Genomic DNA, 22,374 nt, shown 5'->3' on the forward strand with positions numbered 1-22,374 from the left:
GTTCGTGAAATGTTGGTGAAATGTGAGAGTACTGTCCAGAGTAACACCTAGGTTTCGTACTGATTGTGTGAACGTAATGCTGGTGTTGCTGATATTTATTGTTGACGTAAAGTATGTGAATGATAAAGTCTTTGTGTTGTGATCAGAATGGCCTCAGGTTTGTGTCAAATGCTGCAGACAAATGAAGGAGGGTGAGGACTGTAATATTTCCGCTATCCAAAGCATAGAGAATATCATTAATTACTTTTAGAAGAGTAGTTTCAGTACCGTGGCAATGGCGATATGCAGATTGTACATTGCTAAAAAGACTGTTTGAATTCAGATGAGATACAAGCTGGGATAGAACAACCTTTTCTAAGATTTTTACTATGAATGGGAGATTCGAAACTGGGCGGTAGTTCTTTAAATCGTTATGGTCGAGTGTTGGTTTCTTCAGCAGAGGCTTTATAATGGCAGTTTTGAAAAATGATGGGAATTCCCCGGATGAGAGAGAGGTATTAATAACATCAGTTAGTGAAGGCAATACTAGATCTAAGCACTCAAGCAACAGTGTTGTTGGAATTGGATGAAGTTCACATGACTTTGGTACATCTTTCATCACGATTGTACGTACTAAATCCATAGAGACAGGTTCAAATGCTGTTAATGGTTGCCGCTGAAATTTTGTATGCCAACTGTATGGTGACGACGAGTCAATTGAAATTGTGTTGTCAAGCTTGTCTTTAATGGTTTGTACTTTGTCAAGGAAGAAAGTTGCAAACAGGTCCGGAAGGTCGACTGCAAAGAAGGTAGTTGGAAGTGGTGCACATTTGTTCCTTGACATTAGCTTGTTAGTAATCTCAAAGAGCTCTTTGCAGCTGGAACTTTCCATAATTTTGGTACTGTAGTGGGATGATTTCGCTAAATGGACTATGTTTGTGACGTTGTTTTTAGCGGCTTCATAGATTTGCTTATGAATAGTGAGTCTGGTGGAAAGCCAAGGCCTCTCAGCTTTACCGCGGTCTCTTTTAGCAGTGCAAAGCTGGTCCTTAACATTGCTATACCATGGAGAACACTTTTGAATTGATAATCTGCACTTGGTGGCTGGGGCATGTTTGTCGAGCACTGAACGCAGCCAGTTATCGCGTTGTTCTGCTGTAGGAGGTAAGTAAGTAGGTAAGTAAGTTGTTAGGTTTGCTTGGATGGCACGCATTAGTTTGGTTCTATTTAGCATACGGAGGTTTCTCTTAGTAGCAAATAAATGTGGAGGGTTAGGGACTGATACGTCAAGATTGCATATAATGTAGAGATGGTTTGTTGCAAGTTCGTTGGGTACCAGGGAGGACCGTAGAATATTATCATCAGGTCTATGAAGAATCCAGTCTAAAATGTGATCATGTCTATGGGTGGGTTGGTTAAATGACTGTTTGAGACTGAAAACATTAATGGAATCTATAAGTTTTGATGTGTTTGGGTTTCCGGGATAGTCAAAGTGAAATTTGAAATTGCCAAGAATAATCAGTTGCAAACACGGGTGAGACGAATAAGTTATAAAATAATTTCGTTTTATTTCAATGAAGAAAATAAAGATGCTTTTGCCAATGATTTATTCACAAACGAAGTCAACATTAATGTTATCTCCTTGCTATAATATATTTTATAACCAGATCTCATTCAAACAAAATTATTATAATGAGCATAAATGTTATCTGAAAACACACGGTAGACGTATTAGTACTATCTCTTACATAAAATTACTTATTTGGATTAGTCTAATCCAGTGCATAAAAGTACTCTATTTGTGGGTTTCTTGGCGAGTGTTATACTGCTGGCTTGTCTCTTGGTGAGTGTTATACTGCTGGCTTGTCTCTTGGTGAGTGTTCTACTGCTGGCTTGTCATCTTTAATACTGTATATGTTTTTCAGCTTCTTTGCATATAATTTGAAACACATTAATATTATAAATGTTAAGAGGGACAAATACATCCACCAAGCCGTAACTTAACTCTAGAACTAGATATTATGATAACTATCTGGTACCACCTAATCCACACAATTGTAACTTATCTTACGTGCATTCTTAAGATATTTGGTATAATTCGTTCACAAGGTAAATTTAAGAAATGTGTATGTAAATTTGTTGGTATATTTAAAGGAATGTTTACGGACAGCAATTAAAATCTTACCTTTAAAACGGCCAGTCAATAGAAGGAAATACAGTACTTTGTATGATTGTGTCTTTCGTTTCAAACATGGGTGAGACGAATAAGTGACAAAATTAACAAGTACATCGACTAAACGTTATAGTTGTGCAGTTATCTGACTGTTGAACTAAGATGAGTTATCTCTACACAGATAACGGCATGTCATTACCGGGTCCAAGGATGCGGAGCTCCGCCCGAATTTGTATTATGGTTTCAAAACTTGCATAGGTCAATATATGATATGAGAGGTGGGAATTCAGACCTGTTCATCTTAAAAGTGTTGTCTGTATGGAGACGTGTGTTGCCGTCACGTCCACAGGAAACAATACTGTATGCGTTTTAATGATTGGATATAGGTTATACTCCTATTTTTTAAAACGATGCCGAATATTATCTAGATCTACATCTCACACGTATCACACGTAAATTGTCATGCAACATTATACTCTAGAAAAACTACAGTGGTTGCTCATGATTCATAATTTTGCATCTTATGCTATGGTAAGTGTTCGTTGTGCTATAAGTTCTTGTCTCATTTAGGGAAACAACATAAATTGAATTATTTTAAAACGTACTGAAACTGTTCTACTAGAGAAACATTTGTAAAGTACCATATTACTAAACGAGGGATTGGCCGGGAACTTACAAACGAGGGATTGACCAGGAACTTGCAAGTACCGTTGCACCTTGCTGAGCAAAATAGATTTAGTTGATTTGCGAACCCAGAATAATAGCTCAGGCACGCACAATGGAACCAATAACTTACCAAATTTGAACAATTAAATAATACTATACAACAACCGACCCTAGTAAATCAGACAAGGAAAATGTATGTATTATGTACAATCTCCTAATAATATTTACACAATCAATATTTATTGATACAGCGAAGTCAACTAATAGACGTCAAGTCGGGAACTTATCTAAATCGGTTATCGTTGTGTAAATTGTTTAGGTGATGTGTACTGACGTAGGATTATTGAATATGTTGTGAACTTAGTCTTGTTACCACATGTATGTATATAATGAACCTGATGTACGGGATGTCATAATGTTCGTCTCCTTTCCACAAACCAGGAAATTCTGGAGATATTTTTCTGAGTTTAATTTTGTTAATACCTGAAGGTTAATGGCTTGTTACACTGCGCAATGTAGAGCAACACAACATACTTACACTGTACGATCCAGAGAAACATCTCATACGTACACTTTACAATGTAGAGCAACACCTCATACTTACACTGTACAATATAAACACCTCACACTTACACTGTACGATGTAGAAAAACACCTTATGCTTACACTATACAGTGTAGAGCAACACCTCACACTTACACTGTACGATGTAGAAAAATACCTTATACTTACACTTACACTGTACAATGTAGAGCAACACCTCATATTTACAATGTACAACGTAGAGCAACACCTCATCTTACACTGTACAATGTAGAGCAACACTTCATACTTTCATTGTACAATGTAGAGCAACACTTCACACTTACACTGTACGATGTAGAAAAATACCTTATACTTACACTTACACTGTACAATGTAGAGCAACACCTCATATTTACAATGTACAACGTAGAGCAACACCTCATCTTACACTGTACAATGTAGAGAAACACTTCATACTTTCACTGTACAATGTAGAGCAACACCTCACACTTACACTGTACGATGTAGAGCAACACCTCATACTTACACTATACAATTTAGAGCAACACATCACACTTACACTGTACGATGTAGAGAAACACCTTATACTTTCACTTACACTGATCAATGTAGAGCAACACCTCATACTTACAATGTACAATGTAGAGCAACACCTCGTCGTTACACTGCACAATGTATAAAAACACCTTATGCTAATGAAACTCTGATTCTTCTCCAAGCGTGTAAAAGCAATTAACTAATGTGTAAGAGTTCTCTTTTGACATTTTCTGCATTGCACAATTAAAGGCTTATTTCAGACGTGCTGTCAAATTCTTATGAATTCCAATTTAAAATTAATTCAGTATCGTCAAAAGTGAAACATAATCTAGAAATAGAGTTCCACAACCATAACCCTTATAGTGAATTTCTACTACCACAATTGTTTAACTATATATCTTTTATATCATTTATAATATATCTTTGGATAGCAATAATGATTTGCTTATGTGAGTTTGGTTTAGATGCTTTCACTGGCACGTTTTAGAACATAATTGTCATGAAATGAGAGCTAAGTGCTTTTCCCAAGGACGTGCCAACGCAGCCGAATCAGACAAACCTAGGTGAGCATCTACTGTTTTGAATCTTCAGTAGTAAATTAAGCAGATGGTAGTGTTGTGCTTTCACCACTTTTCCTTTCCCTTTTAGACTCGAATAAACATATTGATTATATGGTGCAGATGAAGCTCAATCACTTTCGTTCATTCGTTCAGCATACCCAGTCTGATAAACACAATATCCAGTCTGATAAACACAATATCCAGGCTAATAAACTTTATCAGCCTGGATCCCTTTTATCCGAATTACACGTATTATGTATAATTCATTTAATGCACTTTCAAAAGACGGTGTTGTCTAATAGGGCAATCTTCAGTTTCCCTAGTTTAATAACTGCTAAAGTTAGTGTAATACGGACTAGTTGAGGCTGATTTTGCGAGCACATGCGAGAAGCATTGTGTTTTTATAAGCTGTATGCGTTAACGCATAGTTTTTATAACTGCCATATGAAAATAACATTTAGTCACAGTAAACGAAAGCAGGATAGCAATATCCCAACATTCTCTCCCCTGGTTATGTTGTCAGTGCTTACAACTTAAATTTATACCGACCCCTGTCTCAGAAGTACGTAATAACTGTAGAGCAGAAACCAATTCGCGTGAGGCTTCTCGGGGGGAAATGGCATACGAGCAGCGGATTCAGGAAGGCATAATTTTAGAATGTCTAGCAAATAAAGTCTAAGAGCTGAAATATATTATCAAAAGAGAAAACAGCAAGTATGAACCTGACACTATGAAATCTATCGGTTGGTACTTGCTTTAAAATGTAACCCTTGGACATACAGCTCATGAGTTGTAATACTTCAGAGAAGTACTCACTTCAAACAACAAAGATTTACAACAACATGAACTGTGCAATAGAAACAAGAGAGCATATTATTTTACAGATAATGAATTACTCTCCTTAGCAAGAAGGTCCCTTTGGCACAGGGATGTTTATTGGAATAAAGCTGCGAATTCACCCTCCCTCAGTCTCAACAAGAAAAAGGCGTAGAAGGGGAACGTATGTATGTATGTTAAAGCTGAAACGTAATTGCCATTACAACACACATGCACAGGGTAACAGAAAAGAGCAAATCACTTTTAAACCATAATTTGTCATATGGATTCGCCAGAGAGACCCAAAAGATGCATGATTTTTTTAATAATTTTCTGGAGCAGCTTGATAAATTAATTGATTTAGGGATCACGTTGAGACGAGCACGACGAAACCTCGGCGAAGAACATAACAAGAAGCCTAAAAGTAAGTGTATTATGCAAGTCGCTGCAATTGGCTAGGTCGCCCGTTGAACACAATAAATTCCCAGCTAAGGAGGCAAAGACGGCGGAGATATCACAATGCTCAGCGAAAACAGCAAAGATCGCCGCCTTTCAGCATGTAATATACAGATGACATCTACATTAACCAGCTTTCAGATACTATGCAAACTGATGATCAAAACCGAACAAACGAAGCTGTGCAGCAGGTAGAAGAAATGTTTCCGAAGCCGTTTCCAACTCTGATTGCTTAAAACCCATAGCTAAGAGATATAAGTATTCCATGACGTTTGATGATGCTGGATACAAGCATACAAAGTCTAGCCCTATGTGAACTGGTTCAATACTTAGTTATGGGTCATTTGAGTTTATTTGGGCTGAGATGGACTTGATGGACACTCTAATCATGTTTACAAAAGAACGCCAAGCAAGGCATCTACTAGTACCATTATTAGAATTCTTTGGTATGACATGGCTAGGTTTCGAACGCGATTTCCTGCATCCGAAGCAGATGCTGTGATCACTTAGGCCACCAGAGCGGTGACATAGGAATTAAGGTCAATGCTATCTCTGAATTCCCTGTGCCTTGCAGTAAAAAGTGATTGATTCGATGTTTTTGGGTATAGCTGGATATTATCGGAAATTTTTCCATAATTTCTGAACCCTTGACCACTTTGCTGAGTAAGAAAACCAAATATAATTGGTCAGAACATTTTCGGGAAGCTTTCTATCAGTTAAAGGCCGTACTTTAGAGTGCACCATTTCTTAAAATTCCAAATTTGAGTCAATCATTTAAAATGGCTGTTGATGCAAATTATGTTAGGGTTTGTGGAGTATTGATTCAAAAAGACAAAAATGGTGTAGATCATATGGTGTACTGTGATAAATAAAACTACATCAGCACAAGAGAAATTATTCCACAATTGAGAATGAATGTTTGGCTTTGATATTGGTTTTGCAACACTTTGAAGTGTACTAATTCAGCAAGATGAAATACAAAAATCAGAGATGATTAAGGTAGGATTTGATTTTGAAGAAATAAAATATCGACATCAGGCACTTCGAGAGCGAAGATAATCTAATTGCAGATGCACCTTCACGTGTATAGAAGTATTATATTGTTTGATGTATATTTTGCATCATTCTTAAGACTTCATCTTATTAGTTTTTAATCATATTTATATTTGACTTATTTAAGTGAAAGATTTATTGTATCAATCTTGACTGCTTCGGTGGCCTAAGTGGTTAACGTGTCCGCCTCGGAAAATGGAGGTCGCGGGTTCCAACTCCAGTACAATTCATATAAAATACTTATAAAAACAAAAAGTGCTAGAAGCTGCCTCGCTAGACACACAACATTAAAAGTTTAGTGTTAGGACTGGTCGGCCTAATGTGAGTGGGTGGGACATGATGTTTCATGTCTGTGGCATAATGCTCCAGTACTAGACAACACTATATAAACTGCCATACTGCAGCCATTGTAGCGATACGACTGAAAAAAATTAAGTTATGTTAAAGATCCAAATCACATACACACATATATATATAAATCTTTCTTTTTCTTTATGAAGGGAGGTGTTAAATATTTTATTTTGTATTTTTGTTGGTTTTCCTTAATAATTATATGTTCTGTACATCTGCATTTTATACTTGACCTTCTCCAAAAGCAAAAGCAACTTATTGGTGTATCTAACCAGTGACATTTATTATGTAAACAACATAATACATAACTAATATTTCTCTATCATTGTGGAATAAATATTCAGAACATTATTAATGGTAAATGTTTACTTGAATTTGAGTTCAAGATACACTCTTTATTCTGACCTTAGAAACGTCTTAATGAAAGTGAACGGGTGAAAGGTAACCCTGAAGCCTTTCTATGTTGGAGAATATTTTCATGTATTTTAAGCCCAAGGGCTTGGGACAACAGTCCCAGGGTAGAAGATAAACTTTGATTTTTACTGCCTAATGAAAAGATCAGCTCACTGTTTCCTCTGCTCCCTGCTTCGATGGATAGGAGGAGACATGCCCTCAGTTTGTTCTGTGTTAAACTTTTGAAAATCCATCACGATTTACAAAGTATATTTGTCCTGCTCTCACTCCTAGGAGGCAGGATTTTGCGGTTCTTTGTCTCCTTAATGTAGGGGAGATTTGGGATAATGGATCTATTCTCCATAGTTCCTCGTGTGAAGCAAGAGAACTGTCCGAAGTGGCAGACTCAACTAGATGACAAGAACATCTCTTGACCTTCCTGTAGCACCCAGGGGAAGAAGTGCTGCCTCCCTCCTTCCTTTTTGATTCCTCTTTGTGAATGGGTGATGTTAGATCACAGCTGACAACCTCAACTCTGCTACGAGTCTAAGGCCATGATGTCCATAGTTGCATAAATGTAAGGACATGTCATTTCTTTAAAGTGAATGTCCCCACATGCAGCGGTAATTGAGCATGGTAAAAGGGAAGAGGACATAACAATCTGATCTCATTCCCTTGTTAGGCGGATGAACACTGAACTCCAGTCCCCAACAGGGTTAAATGGTAGCCTGGTGAGAAAGGAATTTCATCCTGATCCCTTTTGCCACCCTGAAGTTGTTCTAGTGACTGACACATTCATACCACTAATTGGTGTCTGGTGAACACTGAACATCGACAGGTGATGCTGCCTGGTGACCATTCACCTGCCACTAACCAGTCAGGAGACTCTAATCTGCAGAACTCCTCAAATCTTATAAAACTGGACTGGTGCTCTCCCCTGCCATGTTAATTCAATACTGTTGCTATAAATGAGCTTTATTTTATGAGAGGGTTACTCCTTCCACAGGGGAAGAGGGAGCATAACTCATTCACAGCCTCACTTTGGGACTGTAGGGGCTGCTGCTCCATCCTCATGGGAGGGACATGACTCACTCATTGCCCTGTGAGATTGGGTTGGGTCTGCTCCTCCCTCATGGAAGGGTGTGACTCACTCTCCAGCCACTTATTCCTCCTTTGGGATGGGCCCTCAACCTGACCCCAAAAGGCTCTAACTGACTTTGTTAATTTGTTAACCAAATGGCAGATGTCTATAAGCCTTATGTGTCTCCAAAACGATTTGTCTCCTCTAAAACGCAAGGGACTCAGAGATTGACATGCCTGAAAAATCTGAGAAGGAGGAAGGCTTTTCCCTCCTCCCATTATAGATAAATGTGCTCTCAGCAAGGTCCCGTACCTCACTGGACTAAAGGCAACAATTTGAACATACATCTGTCCATTTGCAATTTGCACATACAAGGTAGGTGTGTGCTATGGGACTTTTCTATACCAGCCTTTCCACACACTCTGCTTTTACAGTCATGTGAAAGAATTCCTCAGAATATGAACAACCCCTAAGATAATTATAATGTATGTGTACCGTGTGGGACTAGAAGTTAATGCAAAGTGTGTGGGAATAGAATTTAATGCAAAGTGTGTGGGACTAGAAGTTAATACAAAGTGTGTGGGACTAGAAGTTAATACAAAGTGTGTGGGACTAGAAGTTAATGCAAAGTGTGTGAGACTAGAAGTTAATGCAAAGTGTGTGGGACTAGAAGTTAATACAAAGTGTGTGGGACTAGAAGTTAATGCAAAGTGTGTGGGACTAGAAGTTAATATAAAGTGTGTGGGACTAGAAGTTAATACAAAGTGTGTGGGACTAGAAGTTAATGCAAAGTGTGTGGGACTAGAAGTTAATGCAAAGTGTGTGGGACTAGAAGTTAATGCAAAGTGTGTGGGACTAGAAGTTAATACAAAGTGTGTGGGACTAGAAGTTAATGCAAAGTGTGTGGGACTAGAAGTTAATGCAAAGTGTGTGGGACTAGAAGTTAATGCAAAGTGTGTGGGACTAGAAGTTAATACAAAGTGTGTGGGACTAGAAGTTAATACAAAGTGTGTGGGACTAGAAGTTAATGCAAAGTGTGTGGGACTAGAAGTTAATACAAAGTGTGTGGTGTGGGACTAGAAGTTAATGCAAAGCAATGACAGCAATATCATACCTGCCTGATTGCTCGTACTTAAGAGCACATGAATTCCTGGAAATGAATACAATAACCACTCAAATGACTGCATTCTTTTAATAAATGAAATAAAATATCCACAACACCTGATGTCAAGCACAAAATGAGTGACAATACTTAACTTAGTACTGGAGATGATAGATAGAGCGAAAAACTAGCAAGGCAAAATAATGATAATTTAATAAAAACAGATAGGAGTACTATCCTATAATGATGAAAATGAGTGAAAGATGTGTGACCTTTACCCCGAGACAAACAAGAATAAAAATGATGGTGCGTGACACACTTCCGTAAGTCTAAAACTCAGCACAAGCCATATATTTAAAAAAAAAACAGAGTTTCAACATTCATACTATTTAAAAATAAAGAAATGATGGTCACTTCATCAAATCCAGCATAGTAAAGGTGACAATTACCTGCTAAATGATCGGACAAAAGAATAAAAGAACTTAATCTAACAATAAGACGTTACCCTAATGCCTCTGGTGATAGCTAGGTAACTTTAACACGACAATGTTCTGAAATTCCTAACAGAAAATGTCAGTAACTCAAGAGAGCTAATTCCAACAAATCGATAAACACTAGACAGAGGGTATAACGCTCAAGGAATCTAATAAATGCATTTATATGTCCTGAGCCAGTTATTACATGTAGTAAAAGCAATTATCTACATTACTGAACTGAACAACGTTCAAAATGGTGTTTGTCTGGAAAAAGATGAGGATATCTGTGCCTGGGCCAGTGGCATGAATAAATAGACTGAGTATGTGTACAACTACACTGACTTTCCAATAATCTCTAAAGGTCACCCTATTGGAAGATACATTATATTCACAGAGATGAGGGTACATTGTATTAATATGGGTAAGGTTAATTTCCATCCCAGAAAGAGTAAGCTACACAGTAACAATAGATAATATATTACAGATATCAAACAAAATATTACGATCCTGGCACCAGCGACATTAACCTTTCACGTCAGCCTCTGAATCTTTTTTTATTGGTTATTAACAGCACTTTGAACACAGTATTGGTTATACCATGTTGAGGAAATAGGAGTAAAGTGCCTTCTCAAGCACACTCTTAGGCAGCTGAGCCAGCCTGCCTTGTATAGTTATCAAATCCACAACCCTTGAATTACAAGTCTGAATCTCTACCAACTGACCTAGTGCAGCTCCTGTTAAGATCAACAGGGAGCTATGACCCTGCCTTTCATGAAAAAGGTCAGATAAAGATTAGGTTATGGAAACTTGACCTGTTATGCAAAAAGGAAAATCACATTCAGCTTCATGAATCAAGAAGCACCAAACCCGATGGGCTTCTGCCTCTGCTGATAAATAAGCAACAACTGAGGTGCAAGAAAAATTACCACTCTACCCATGGGTAAACAACTGAGGTAGAAAAAACAATTACCACTCTACCTATGGGTAAACAATATCTGAGGTACAAGAAAAAATATCACATTCCCAAGGGTAAATAACATATGAGGTAGAAGAAAAAAATTACCACTCCACACATGGGTAAGCAACATCTGGGGAACAAGGAAAAATATGACCAAGCGAACTAATTCATAAATGCTCTATTTTTGATCATGTGTCCTTTACATGGCGGTGTCCACTTAGATAGCTTTCTCTCTCACGTTGACATATGTACGTAGTAGTGTTTTACGGTATCTTGGAATAAAAGTGGCTATGCAGTTCAAACAAAGATCAATTTTGAAAGCTGTAAAAATGAAACGGCACTATACATTTTAGGAATAAAAAAAACCCTTTCAAATAAATGTAAACATTAAGTACAACGGGAAATAAAATATAAGATGTAATGACATAAATATTGTACATGATGTGTATAAAATAACAGATATTGGTAGCAAATATAAAATCTTAGAAAACCTGATTCATTTTTTTTTTTGGTATAAACTGCATTCTTTTAGTCCAAGACTGTCTTGGTTGGTACATACTTTCAAACAGTCTACATCAAAACTAAAGATCATAAGTTAGGGAGTGGGAGGTTTGTTTTGTTAAATGACCAGCAATTTAGGATTAGGAATCATAACATAATTTTAAATGGTTGCCATGTCAGCCATATTGGAGTTCTGAGGGCACCATTTTTATTAAGGACCTACTAGATTTTGGGATGAATGTGTTTGTAAAGTTTAGTGACAATCATCATAGTTGTTTATGAATAGTGATAAAAATGTTGATCAAATTGATGTTGAATGCATGGCCATTGCAAAGCTCTCGTGGTCTGTGCCCATTTATTTTACCTAAGTAATGAGGAAAAGGTATCCATGCCCTAGAGAAAGATATTGACTTGCCCATCTCCACCCAAGGAAGCTCTGGACTTGTCTTTATTTGTCACCATTGATGTTTTGGACTGGCCTAATTCCCTTCCTTACCTCCATTCAACTGTCTCAATCTACCAGAGGATTTTTCCAGACATAGCAGTTTAAAACTATTTTTTCATGATCCAAAATTTAATTCTGACCAGGTTAAATAATGTGCATTCTTTAATTTTCTATGCAGTTATGAATTATCTATATGAATGCAAAGACAGAAATAGATATACAACATACTCTGGTGGCAACTGTTGGGCTGATGCAACTGGATTCTCTAACGGTTTAGGACTGCAAAAGAAGAAAACTGTCAGTCTTTTGATTCTGATTTTTACCAATGAAATATGTAGGTGACACATTTGTCCTTAATTTTTAAAAATCTATGTGTTTCCTTGAACAAATACATAAATATGTCAATGATATGAATGGACATTTCATCAAAAAACAATATAATTTACAATGCAATCGTCGTTCTTTCCAAAGAATGGGTACTTGTCTGATGCAACATGTAAAAAGTGATATTCATAAAGTGTACAAAAATATCCTACATTTCGACTTGAAATGCATATGAAAATGTGATTTCTAAATGTCAACATGAAAACCCACTCCATGACCTTCTTGAACCTGTAACCCAGAAAATCCCATTTACTATGTATCTTTCAGAATCATACAAATACATACATTATAAAAAAGATGGAAATATGTACCTTAAAAAAAATCTGCATCTTAATCCAAGTTTCCAATTTTGCAAGAAGTTGTCCCACACATACAAAATCGTCTGCTACCCAACGTGTCAACTTGCCGCTAGAACGGGATTCTCAAGAAATTCCCCAGCGTATACTCTGTTTCTAAATTCTTTAGTAGTTTTTCCCCATAGACAAGACTTTGTAAACACATTACATCCTATTCATTGTTGTTTTTCTTCCACATAATAGCTTATTGTTTATAAACTGTTGAACTTCACTAAAAAGAAATTACAAGATTGGTTTAGTTGTTTAACATCTCTTGCCATTTATTGGTATTGTTCCGTTGAATTTTGTAAAACTAGCTATAAATCTGAAATAATTAATCGACTGAACTGCTGACAGAAACAGTTCAAAGTAATGTATTTCATTTATATAGTCTGATGGATAAACATTACATCTTTTCAAAGCTGTGCGCAGAATAGGCCGACATATCGCAAGTCATGAAAACATGGCCGTGCGTCTTGAACAGAATATTTTGGTGACATTGCCCCTTTTCCAATGAAAAGCATTGCAGTATTTTATTTTCGTCAATTGGTCGAATTCGGTATGCGGTTTGCTTCAATATTGGAGAAAGAAAACTTACGTGCACAGAAATGCCGGACAGCATTGTATATATGCAACCTGGATGTCAGCTTCTGTGTAGAGAAAAGGATATGGGCCGATGCATTTGCTGGACCTGCGTGTGTTTGAAACATGTGCTTTCAATTTCGCACCAAAGAGTCAGGTGCTAATTTCAGTAATGAGTGTTCCAAGCTCAAGACTGTTTAAGGACTGAAATTCCATCAAGAAAACAATGTATCTATTTTTGTTGGTTCCAACTAGAATAAGCTCTCAAAAGAGTCTTTTTTCTACAAAATAGCTTTCATTATCAACCAATCCTGGCCACCCAAACCCATATATACTCTATTTTATCTTCACCCATTTCCAGGCGGGTTCCCATTTTTCCATACAATTAGCACTATGTGTCCTTTACGTTTTTGACTACATCATGCGGTCGCCATTTTTGTTTATTGTAGATTTTAAATTATGACCACGTGACTCATAACCAAGCCAATAGACGAAGATGACATGTTTGTTTTTGTAGTCACGTGAGGTTCTCGTAACAGTCCGTTACTTACAAGTTTCAATTAAAGTGGGGCCCCGCAAAAATGCATTTCCTCTCGTTTATTTATCAATTATTTAATTGAATCTTCACAAACTCTAGGTTTTTGTGAATTTTTTCAGCTTAGAAGTTGTAATATTTCATTTGTTTCGTGATCTCTGAAATTCATAAAATTGCAGACACTCTACATTATTGTGCCTTTAATGATCATTCATTAACAGATTCAGTCAAAATTCATCATATTTTGAAGTCCTCCTAATGTAAATAATCTATAGATGATTATTTGTCTATAAGTGGAATATTTTTATTTTCAAGATCTTCTGGATCACGTTGACATTTGTTATGCGCTGATATGATATTTCAACCGAATTGTTTTACAAAATGTATGGTTCATGTACGTACAGTGTTATTCCACCACACCGTAATGTAAAATAAATAAATAAATAAATACAAAACCATAAACGTAAAAGTGAAAATCAGCGTACTATACTTTATGCAGCATTAACATAGCATAACAATTGGAATTTGACATTCAGTAGCACACATAACGTGTTTAACACAACATGGATTGTATGCAAAAGTAATAATAGTATAATAGATGTTTGAGACCATCTATACCTCTCACGATACCCAGCCAAGAACTCCTAGTTCCCCAAAAGTTTGCCTCACTTTGGAATTTTACACAAGTGTGCATCACTGACTGCATGATGCATGAGTCCGCGTGGAAGCCCGCGTCATGCCTTGATGGGGTTGGAAGCCGTAATAGGTAAACGTGGTCTTTATACGCTGGTCAAATAAGAATACGGCTCAAACTTTGTTTCTTCCCTAATTTCCCTTGCAAACAATAGGAGATTGTTTTATGGCTCTAAACGATTCTCCTGTTGATATTGTGGATGCAACGATGACATTTTTTCTGCACATCATGAAATCCAAACAGCGCTAACTGAATATTTAAAATTATAGACTATATATCGTTTTCTTGATACCAGATTGTTTTCACATCTGGCAATATTTGAGAGTATTCCATAGCTGGTATAATCTGGTTGAGCAGATTTCATATATTTCTTGAGTTACGTTTGAAGAAACACAGTCATACGGGGTTTGTACTTGCGCGATTATTTGCGGCGGAAGGTCTACATGTTTTCGTTGCATTTTATATACACTTTTCTAACGTTTTAAAGAAAATTGCTCCTATAGTGACATTTTCCGAATGCTTTGTAACAGATGACTTTATCCGTGCTCGGAGAAGTCGGTGGTTTGCTATTTCGACCAGCACCGTCATGAAACTCGATTGGTGTAATCATTTTATCTTCTATGGCCACCTAGTACAGTTTAAAACTTGTTCTGAGACTGCTTTAGGCAGCCGCAAGAATTTCCTAATAAATACGACTTCGCGAATGGAATCGTAAGGAAACATATTGTGTCAGCACCAACAGCCACGGTGAGCCCACAAAGAGCATCCACGACAATACACATGTGTTCGTATTTTGCAAGTAAAACGGTTTTCTTGGTTATTTCATCTTTCCGCTGATGTTCCGCTTCGGTTATTGTTTCGCCCCGGTAGCTTTGAGTGTCCATCACAGGTCTTGTATATCCGTCACCATGAAGTATACCTAGTCTATATGCCAGCCTTGCACTGGTGCAAGACGAGCACTCACTTTCAACCAATTATATTTTTTTCATTTCTACAACCGCCATACAATTGTAGAAAATATCTGTTTGAGAAATATTTAAGTCTCCGGTGATTGTACGCTCCAATGGTTTAGAACCACGTTCATTTAAGTGTACACTGATTATGCCTTTGCTTTGTGCTTCCGACGATCTTTTCTTTTTTGTGTGTGTCCAAGAACTGTTATGTGGTCACGTGCATCTTTGGTGAATATCAGTATATAACCGGTGCTGATTCTTCATTGGTGATTGTCACTTCTTCGTTGTAGAAACAGTCTTGGGCTGATTTCATTCCCGACGGTGGCGTATCTTCCCGGGACCTAGCGTTTGCGCGTACTAATGCAATTATTCCAAGGTGGCCTTGATTTGATAATGGTACATCAGGGTTGTCCGAACGGTCGATTTCTATCTGACCCTTGCTTACGTTATATTGGATTGTATATAAGTATCTTCTCACAACACTATGAAGCAGATATTCGTCGACAAGTGGAACAAAATTACCATTGACCTTAGCACCCCCTGTCAGCTGGTCCAACACTACGTAAATTCCGCAACATCATCAGCACGCGGCTGCTCCAACGTTATCACGTATATATCGTGATAAATCTTAAACACATACGCAAAACACTGCTTGGCACCCGTGCGGACTGAATTTTATTTCTGGCGACCACCTACCCCGATATTGCATATGTGATAGATTCAATAACATAATGTTTTTAATGGCACGCGATACTGATTAACTAATAAAATGTGTATCAACTGTCAATACTGTTATTGTACCCCACCGACCTCTAATTCCGGTTAAGATGAACAATTATGATCAGGACTCCTGCATCTTTAAGATGTGGATTTTAGGCATTATAAAGTGGTCCACTTTAATAAAGAAAATAAATCGACCATTTGCTACACCGTCCGCGTTTTTTCCTCTGTTTTGCTAGTTAATATTTCTTATACTGTGTTCCATTAAGTTGTAGTAAGTAATAATGAAGGTAGGGCTGTTATCATTTGAGTGGCTTTAACGTCCACATATTGCTTCGTCAAAGCCCCAGCATCATCGACGTCGTCTTAGAAAAATTTAACCGATACTTCGACGTCTCTGATTGAATGTGCATGAATTTTTTGTCTATGTTGATCCAACTCAGTTCATCTTTTCTTATTATGAAGGTCTGGATTATTGGGTCGATTCAGTGAAATAAGGTGAATAGATTTCAGCTGGATATGTAGGCTACTCGAAATTCCAGTACAGCTTCTTCTTGTATCAGGTCTTGTATGACAATTCGGTCGGATTTGAATAACTAAGTACAATTTGAGGAACTTCACGATTCATAAATGTAAGTATATATATATATATAATATGTATGTATATATTTTTGTGTGTGTATATATATATATATATATATATATATATATATATATATATATATATATATATAACCATTCTTATATCCAGCTAAAGAAAACATAATTATGCACTGTCACTTGCACCTCGCTTTTAGAGGGACCACAGCTATGACCTTTATCATTGTGTCATATATCGCTAGCCTAACATTGTATCAAAATAATTTCGCGGGGAAAATTGAAAAGCAGAACTGACACTCCCGCGGAAATAATGCTTTTTCGTCGTCTTGGATTATTGGCTCTGAGGCTCTTAGTTTCCTACCAAAACCTTCAGTTGCATTTTTTTAATCTAGCATTTTGACACACTTGTAAAATGGTTCGTCTCTGATAGATGTGAGATAGCCCTAGGCCTCAATATGCTTTTCAATGCTATATTTTTAGACCACGCGTCATAGTCTTAACCATTCTATTTGCCAAAAGATCTGAATGTTCTCCTAAATAGCTGTTTTAATTATCAGAATGGTATTTTCAATTACCACGTCTCTCACTTTTGTTGCTGACATTGCTAATATCGCGTTCATTCCTTCGCTTCTTTGAAAGTTTCGTTTCTGCCTCAGTGAACCTGTCCGCATCGTCAGCCTTATCATCTATACCTCCTTCAAACGGCCGTAACAGCTGCTTTAGTTCATTCACAAACAAATTTAATCAACCAAAACCTAAATCGTCTACTACACGAGTGTACATGGTTTGTTTATAAAATAGTTCCTAATACACTATACTATCTTTAGGCACATAGGCTGTGAGCGTGCGTGCATTATGAAAGTGTCTGTATCGTAAAATACTGTTCGATTCTGACAATGTAAAGTTAACAAAGACAAAAATGAGGATATAATAATACACATAACATGTGTAACACAACATTATTTTAGCAGTAGTAAGTATCGATACGAAATATGTTAACAAGTAACAACCTATCGAGGTGGCAGTCGTATGATTGTAAAAATTTCCAATTATTGGCTATCCATGTCTGAAAATACATAGCTTACTTTATACACCATGCCAACAAAACTTGTCACACTTTGTTTACGTTAGATAAGTTTCAGTTTCGGGTTACAGTTTTGTCAGATAATTTGTATGTTAGAAAATAACTCACTTGTTTCAGAGCATAAATAAGTGAAGGAGTTTTCTCCCTTTACCATCACTTCCGAACATGGATGTACAAATTCTGTTGAATATTAGATTTTAAATGTAGAAAAATATAAAACAAATATTTTTCTGTGTCAATCAATAAAATTGCGCGCATAAATCATTTCCGACTAGACATTAAAGATCAGACGTTAAAGATGTAAAATCTGGTGCAAAGATAATTTCTTGAACAGGGGACTATATATTTTTCATACCTATACATTAAAGTACGTGCAATTGCCATTCCAAGGGTACAATACAAACTATCCCCGTTAATCTGAAGAAAACCTGTTGTTCCTCGACAATCGTCTTTGATACACTTTAGATGCACAAATATTAAGAACGGGAAAGAAGTTATTGTCTCTCCACATAAAAGAACTTCGATCGACATGAGTGTCATTACTGAAACACAACGCCGCAGCAACACTTACCCGTTCGGAAAGAGCTGGTTGCAAAAATAAAGATAAAATAACTTGAAGAAGGAAATGAAATCAGTTTGATCACAATATAGAGTCTAGGTCACTAGAAGACAAATGAAACAATTTAATTTGAATGGAATTAAAGGTGCATCATGTATGGTGGATTTATGCTACCGCCATGCCGCGTCTTGCCCTCTGACGTGCCCACTGATACAGTTCGCTGTGAACTTCTATTAAGGACTCTGCTTTCCACCAGGTCGCTCAATGGTCCCCGTCAGAACATCTTCCTGAATTGGTTCTTTGGCGTCATAATGGTCTTTGTTCAACTACATTCTTGACATTTTCGTGTCCATTTCCTAACTGGCAGTATCAACACTTGTTTCTACTGGAGAGGTCATTTGGTCACTCCCTATTCCTTGAATATGAGACCTTACTAATATCATCAAAGTTTGGCACAGTCGGAGTTGAATTAACTCAGGCTGTTATAATTAACTCTCAATGCTCTCTTTACATCATTGGTTTCATAAAACACAGGGCCAATCTTTCTGGCGATATCATACGGTCCGGTCCAAGCTTTCTGCTAGGTCCAGATCGATGCATCTTTATTCTCTTGCAATAATATATGTCCAAATAATAAGGCATCCGGCCACACGACGTCCCTGCCACGCATGAGTCGATTCAGTGTAATGTAAGAAGCTGGGTGTAGTGTGCTTCTATATGCTGATAGTAGCAAGAATATTTTCTAACCCTATTTGTCCTCTCATTCTTGTAGATAACAACATATCATTTGAAACATTGTCCGATTAAACCTCTCGACCTGGCGTTTGGAGCCTGGAAGATGGGGAGTTTTTCGAATCTGTAATATTTCTAATGATAGGCACACCTCCTTGAACATAATGTTTTCATAATTACTTACCTGATTCGTGTGGAGTTGCAGCCATGTAGCAAAGGGGTCACAAACTCATGAATGCATTTTTCTGCTATTAACCGTACACCCTGGTGTGGCAAAGGGAACGCTTCCACCTATTTAGTGAACTGGACGATAATAACTATCAAATATTTGTTACCCCATGTGTTCTCTGGAAATGGCTCTAACACATCTAAATGGATTCAATCCAATCAAGTTCCATGCAGGTAAGTCTGAAGAGGTGCAATTAATGTTCTTGATTCCTTTTTGTTCCTTGCACAACGGTCATAGGAGTTGACAAAGTGTTCAACGTTTTGAGCCAAGCAATACCAATAAAAGTGCCGTTTTACCCTATATTTCCTATGGCTGATCCCATGGTGACCGGCATAGGACGCTGCATAGCACATCTCCAGGATTTCTCTTTTGAACTGCCTTGGTACTACCAGTAGAAGAGTTGAAATTTCAATAGGAACCTCTCATTTATAACGTAGAACATCATCCACCAGAAGAAACTGTTCAAACACCAACAAGTAGCTCCTGAGCTCATAACTTTACGACCGAACCTCAACAGTTGTCGGATTTCTTTGAGCTTGCACCCATCTAATGCATTTTATAATGTGTCTGTCGTGTCTGATGCTTATGCTGAAGCGCTAGTTTGTTTTCTTTTCATGGTCAACCAGTTGCACTGCAGGTCCCTCTGTTCGCCAGGATCACTTATTCTCTTAATAGTAATTGGCACAAAATACACAGGCCACTGCCTCGTAGTGTGGGCGATCTGGAGTGTCGCTGAGACCCCTCCACGTGCCTTAATCTCAACGTCTTCCTCTGTATATTCTGACTGCTGGTCTAATATCAACTCTCTCTGCAATATTGTTACGCGACTATGCTCTTAAAATAAGTAACAGAAAAGGGTGAAGACAACAAGCTTTGTAAAATTTAACAAATAATTTATTTCCCTAGAGTACAAAGTGAAAAAAGAGAAAACAAGAACTTACGGCATTGCGAATTAAATCCAAAAATAATCAAATATTATAAACACAAGTCCTATCAATGATAATTTCTAAGTGAATCTCAGTTCAGATCCCAATGAAATTCAAGATGAAAGGCGATGACGTCTGTAATAACCTACGAAGTGCAGATGTGTCAACAGTCTCTTGTTGAATCACAGAAAATATTATTCCAGTTTTGAATTCAATATAAATTTCAGTAAATATCTTTGTCCAAAAATAATACTAGAGCACTTTCGTATTTCCAGGGAGAATACTCACTTGAATTCAATAATTGGAAGAAAATAAAATTCAGCCCAAATTGGTCACAACAATAGCCCAACTGACAAACCTTTATCATAACATTAGTTATATGACTAATTTAGACGCAAAACAGATTCCCGGATGAGGATCAAGAGTTCATTCTTCTTGAAAAAATAGAAGTTTGTTACCAATTGGCACATGATAAATATCACGTAGTCCAGGTATGATCTTGATTCAACTTAATGATTCTTACTGAGACAGATATAAAAAAAAATTCAAGTTGTTTACTTGAATAAGAATTTGGTTAGTAAGCTCTTACACACAGAGTATAATGAAGCTGTTATTAGTTGTTTTTATAAATTAAATGTTAAAAAAATTAAAATGTCAGTCAGGTCAAGCAGAAATGAACTCAATTTTGGACAAGGTCAAGTCTAGTAAACAATGTTACATTACAGTAGCATGTAATGAAATAAAGAAAAATTTTAAACTAACAAGCAAACAATTAAATTAAAGATACATAACAAATATCCATTGAACTGACTGATGCATCTGTACCAGTTTCTGCAACAGCCCAAGGTGTGTCACCATTTACTTTCACAGGTACCAAAACTACTACTGGAACTCCATTATTCTCTTTTACTTTAATCTATTTTTCAGTTTCAGAATCATAATCCAACTGTTGATCAGAATATTGCTGTTCCAGTGAGCCCATTAAGCTATTATTACTGGATGTGTCCTCCCCTAAAGGTAGGAACGAATCAAATGATAGGTTTAGAAGACTGGGTTTAGATGTGTGTGTGTGTGTGTGTGTGTAACTTGGATTTTTAACGTAGCTTCGATGTCTGCAGTACGAAAGTTTATAGTGATGTCTAGCACTGGAGCATCATACCGCAGACATGTAGCATGATGTCCCACCCAGTCACATTATCTTGACACCAGACCAACCAGTCCTAGCACTAACCTGTTAATGCTTAGCGACAAGCGAGGCAGCTCCTAGTACCATTTTTATGTCTTTCGTATCACTCGGCCAGGGTGCGAAACCGCAACCTCCCGCATCCGAAGCGGACGCACTAACCACTTCGGCCACAGGAGCGGTCAGGGTTTATACGAATTTTGCCAAATTCAGCCATTGTGCGACTAAAGGTTGCAATATCTCTTACCAGCACATATTCAATGAAAGATTGCAGAGTTATTGAAATCGCTTCGCAAATTTCCATTTATTTTCAAATTCACAAGATCTTATCTAAGCCAAAAATACATATACCCAATGACAGAAGATTGTATTCGAACAGCACTAACATGGTATTATACAACACTAACATGGTGTTATGTATATTTGATTTGTATTCTTTGTTGTTTTGCTCTATGATTATATATAACACTTGACCTTTGTCTCAAATCAAATTAATACTGTACCTGATAAGTGACATTTTTTTGTAAACAACATCATAATATGTCTCTAGCATTGTGAATTAAATATTCAGAACATTATTAATGGTAAACATGTTTACATGAATTTGAGTCAAAGATACAGATTCTCACCTTAGAAACGTCTAGAATGGAAGTTTCTAGTAAGTTGACAGAGTGTTTTCATGAAATGGTAATTGTGACCTAGGCCAAGTAGGTTGGTATATAATTTTGTTTACCTAACTATTATTCATTCTTGCTTTAAACTCCT

General features: G+C 37.0%; 1 protein-coding gene across 1 annotated transcript in view; it reads right to left on the reverse strand.

The window, feature by feature from the left end:
* Positions 1 to 2,300, reverse strand: part of LOC149791409 (guanylate-binding protein 1-like) — a 52,811-nt gene extending 50,511 nt beyond the window's left edge. The window contains exon 1 of the mRNA XM_089969196.1: positions 2,165 to 2,300. The gene's annotated coding sequence lies outside the window, so the exon portion shown is untranslated. The remainder of the gene's footprint in view (positions 1 to 2,164) is intronic.
* Between the last annotated feature and the right edge of the window lie 20,074 nt (positions 2,301 to 22,374).

The sequence above is a fragment of the Sinohyriopsis cumingii genome, chromosome 9 (genome assembly GCF_028554795.1).
Source record: "Sinohyriopsis cumingii isolate HCF-2022 chromosome 9, ASM2855479v2, whole genome shotgun sequence".
Classification (NCBI taxonomy): domain Eukaryota; kingdom Metazoa; phylum Mollusca; class Bivalvia; order Unionida; family Unionidae; genus Sinohyriopsis; species Sinohyriopsis cumingii.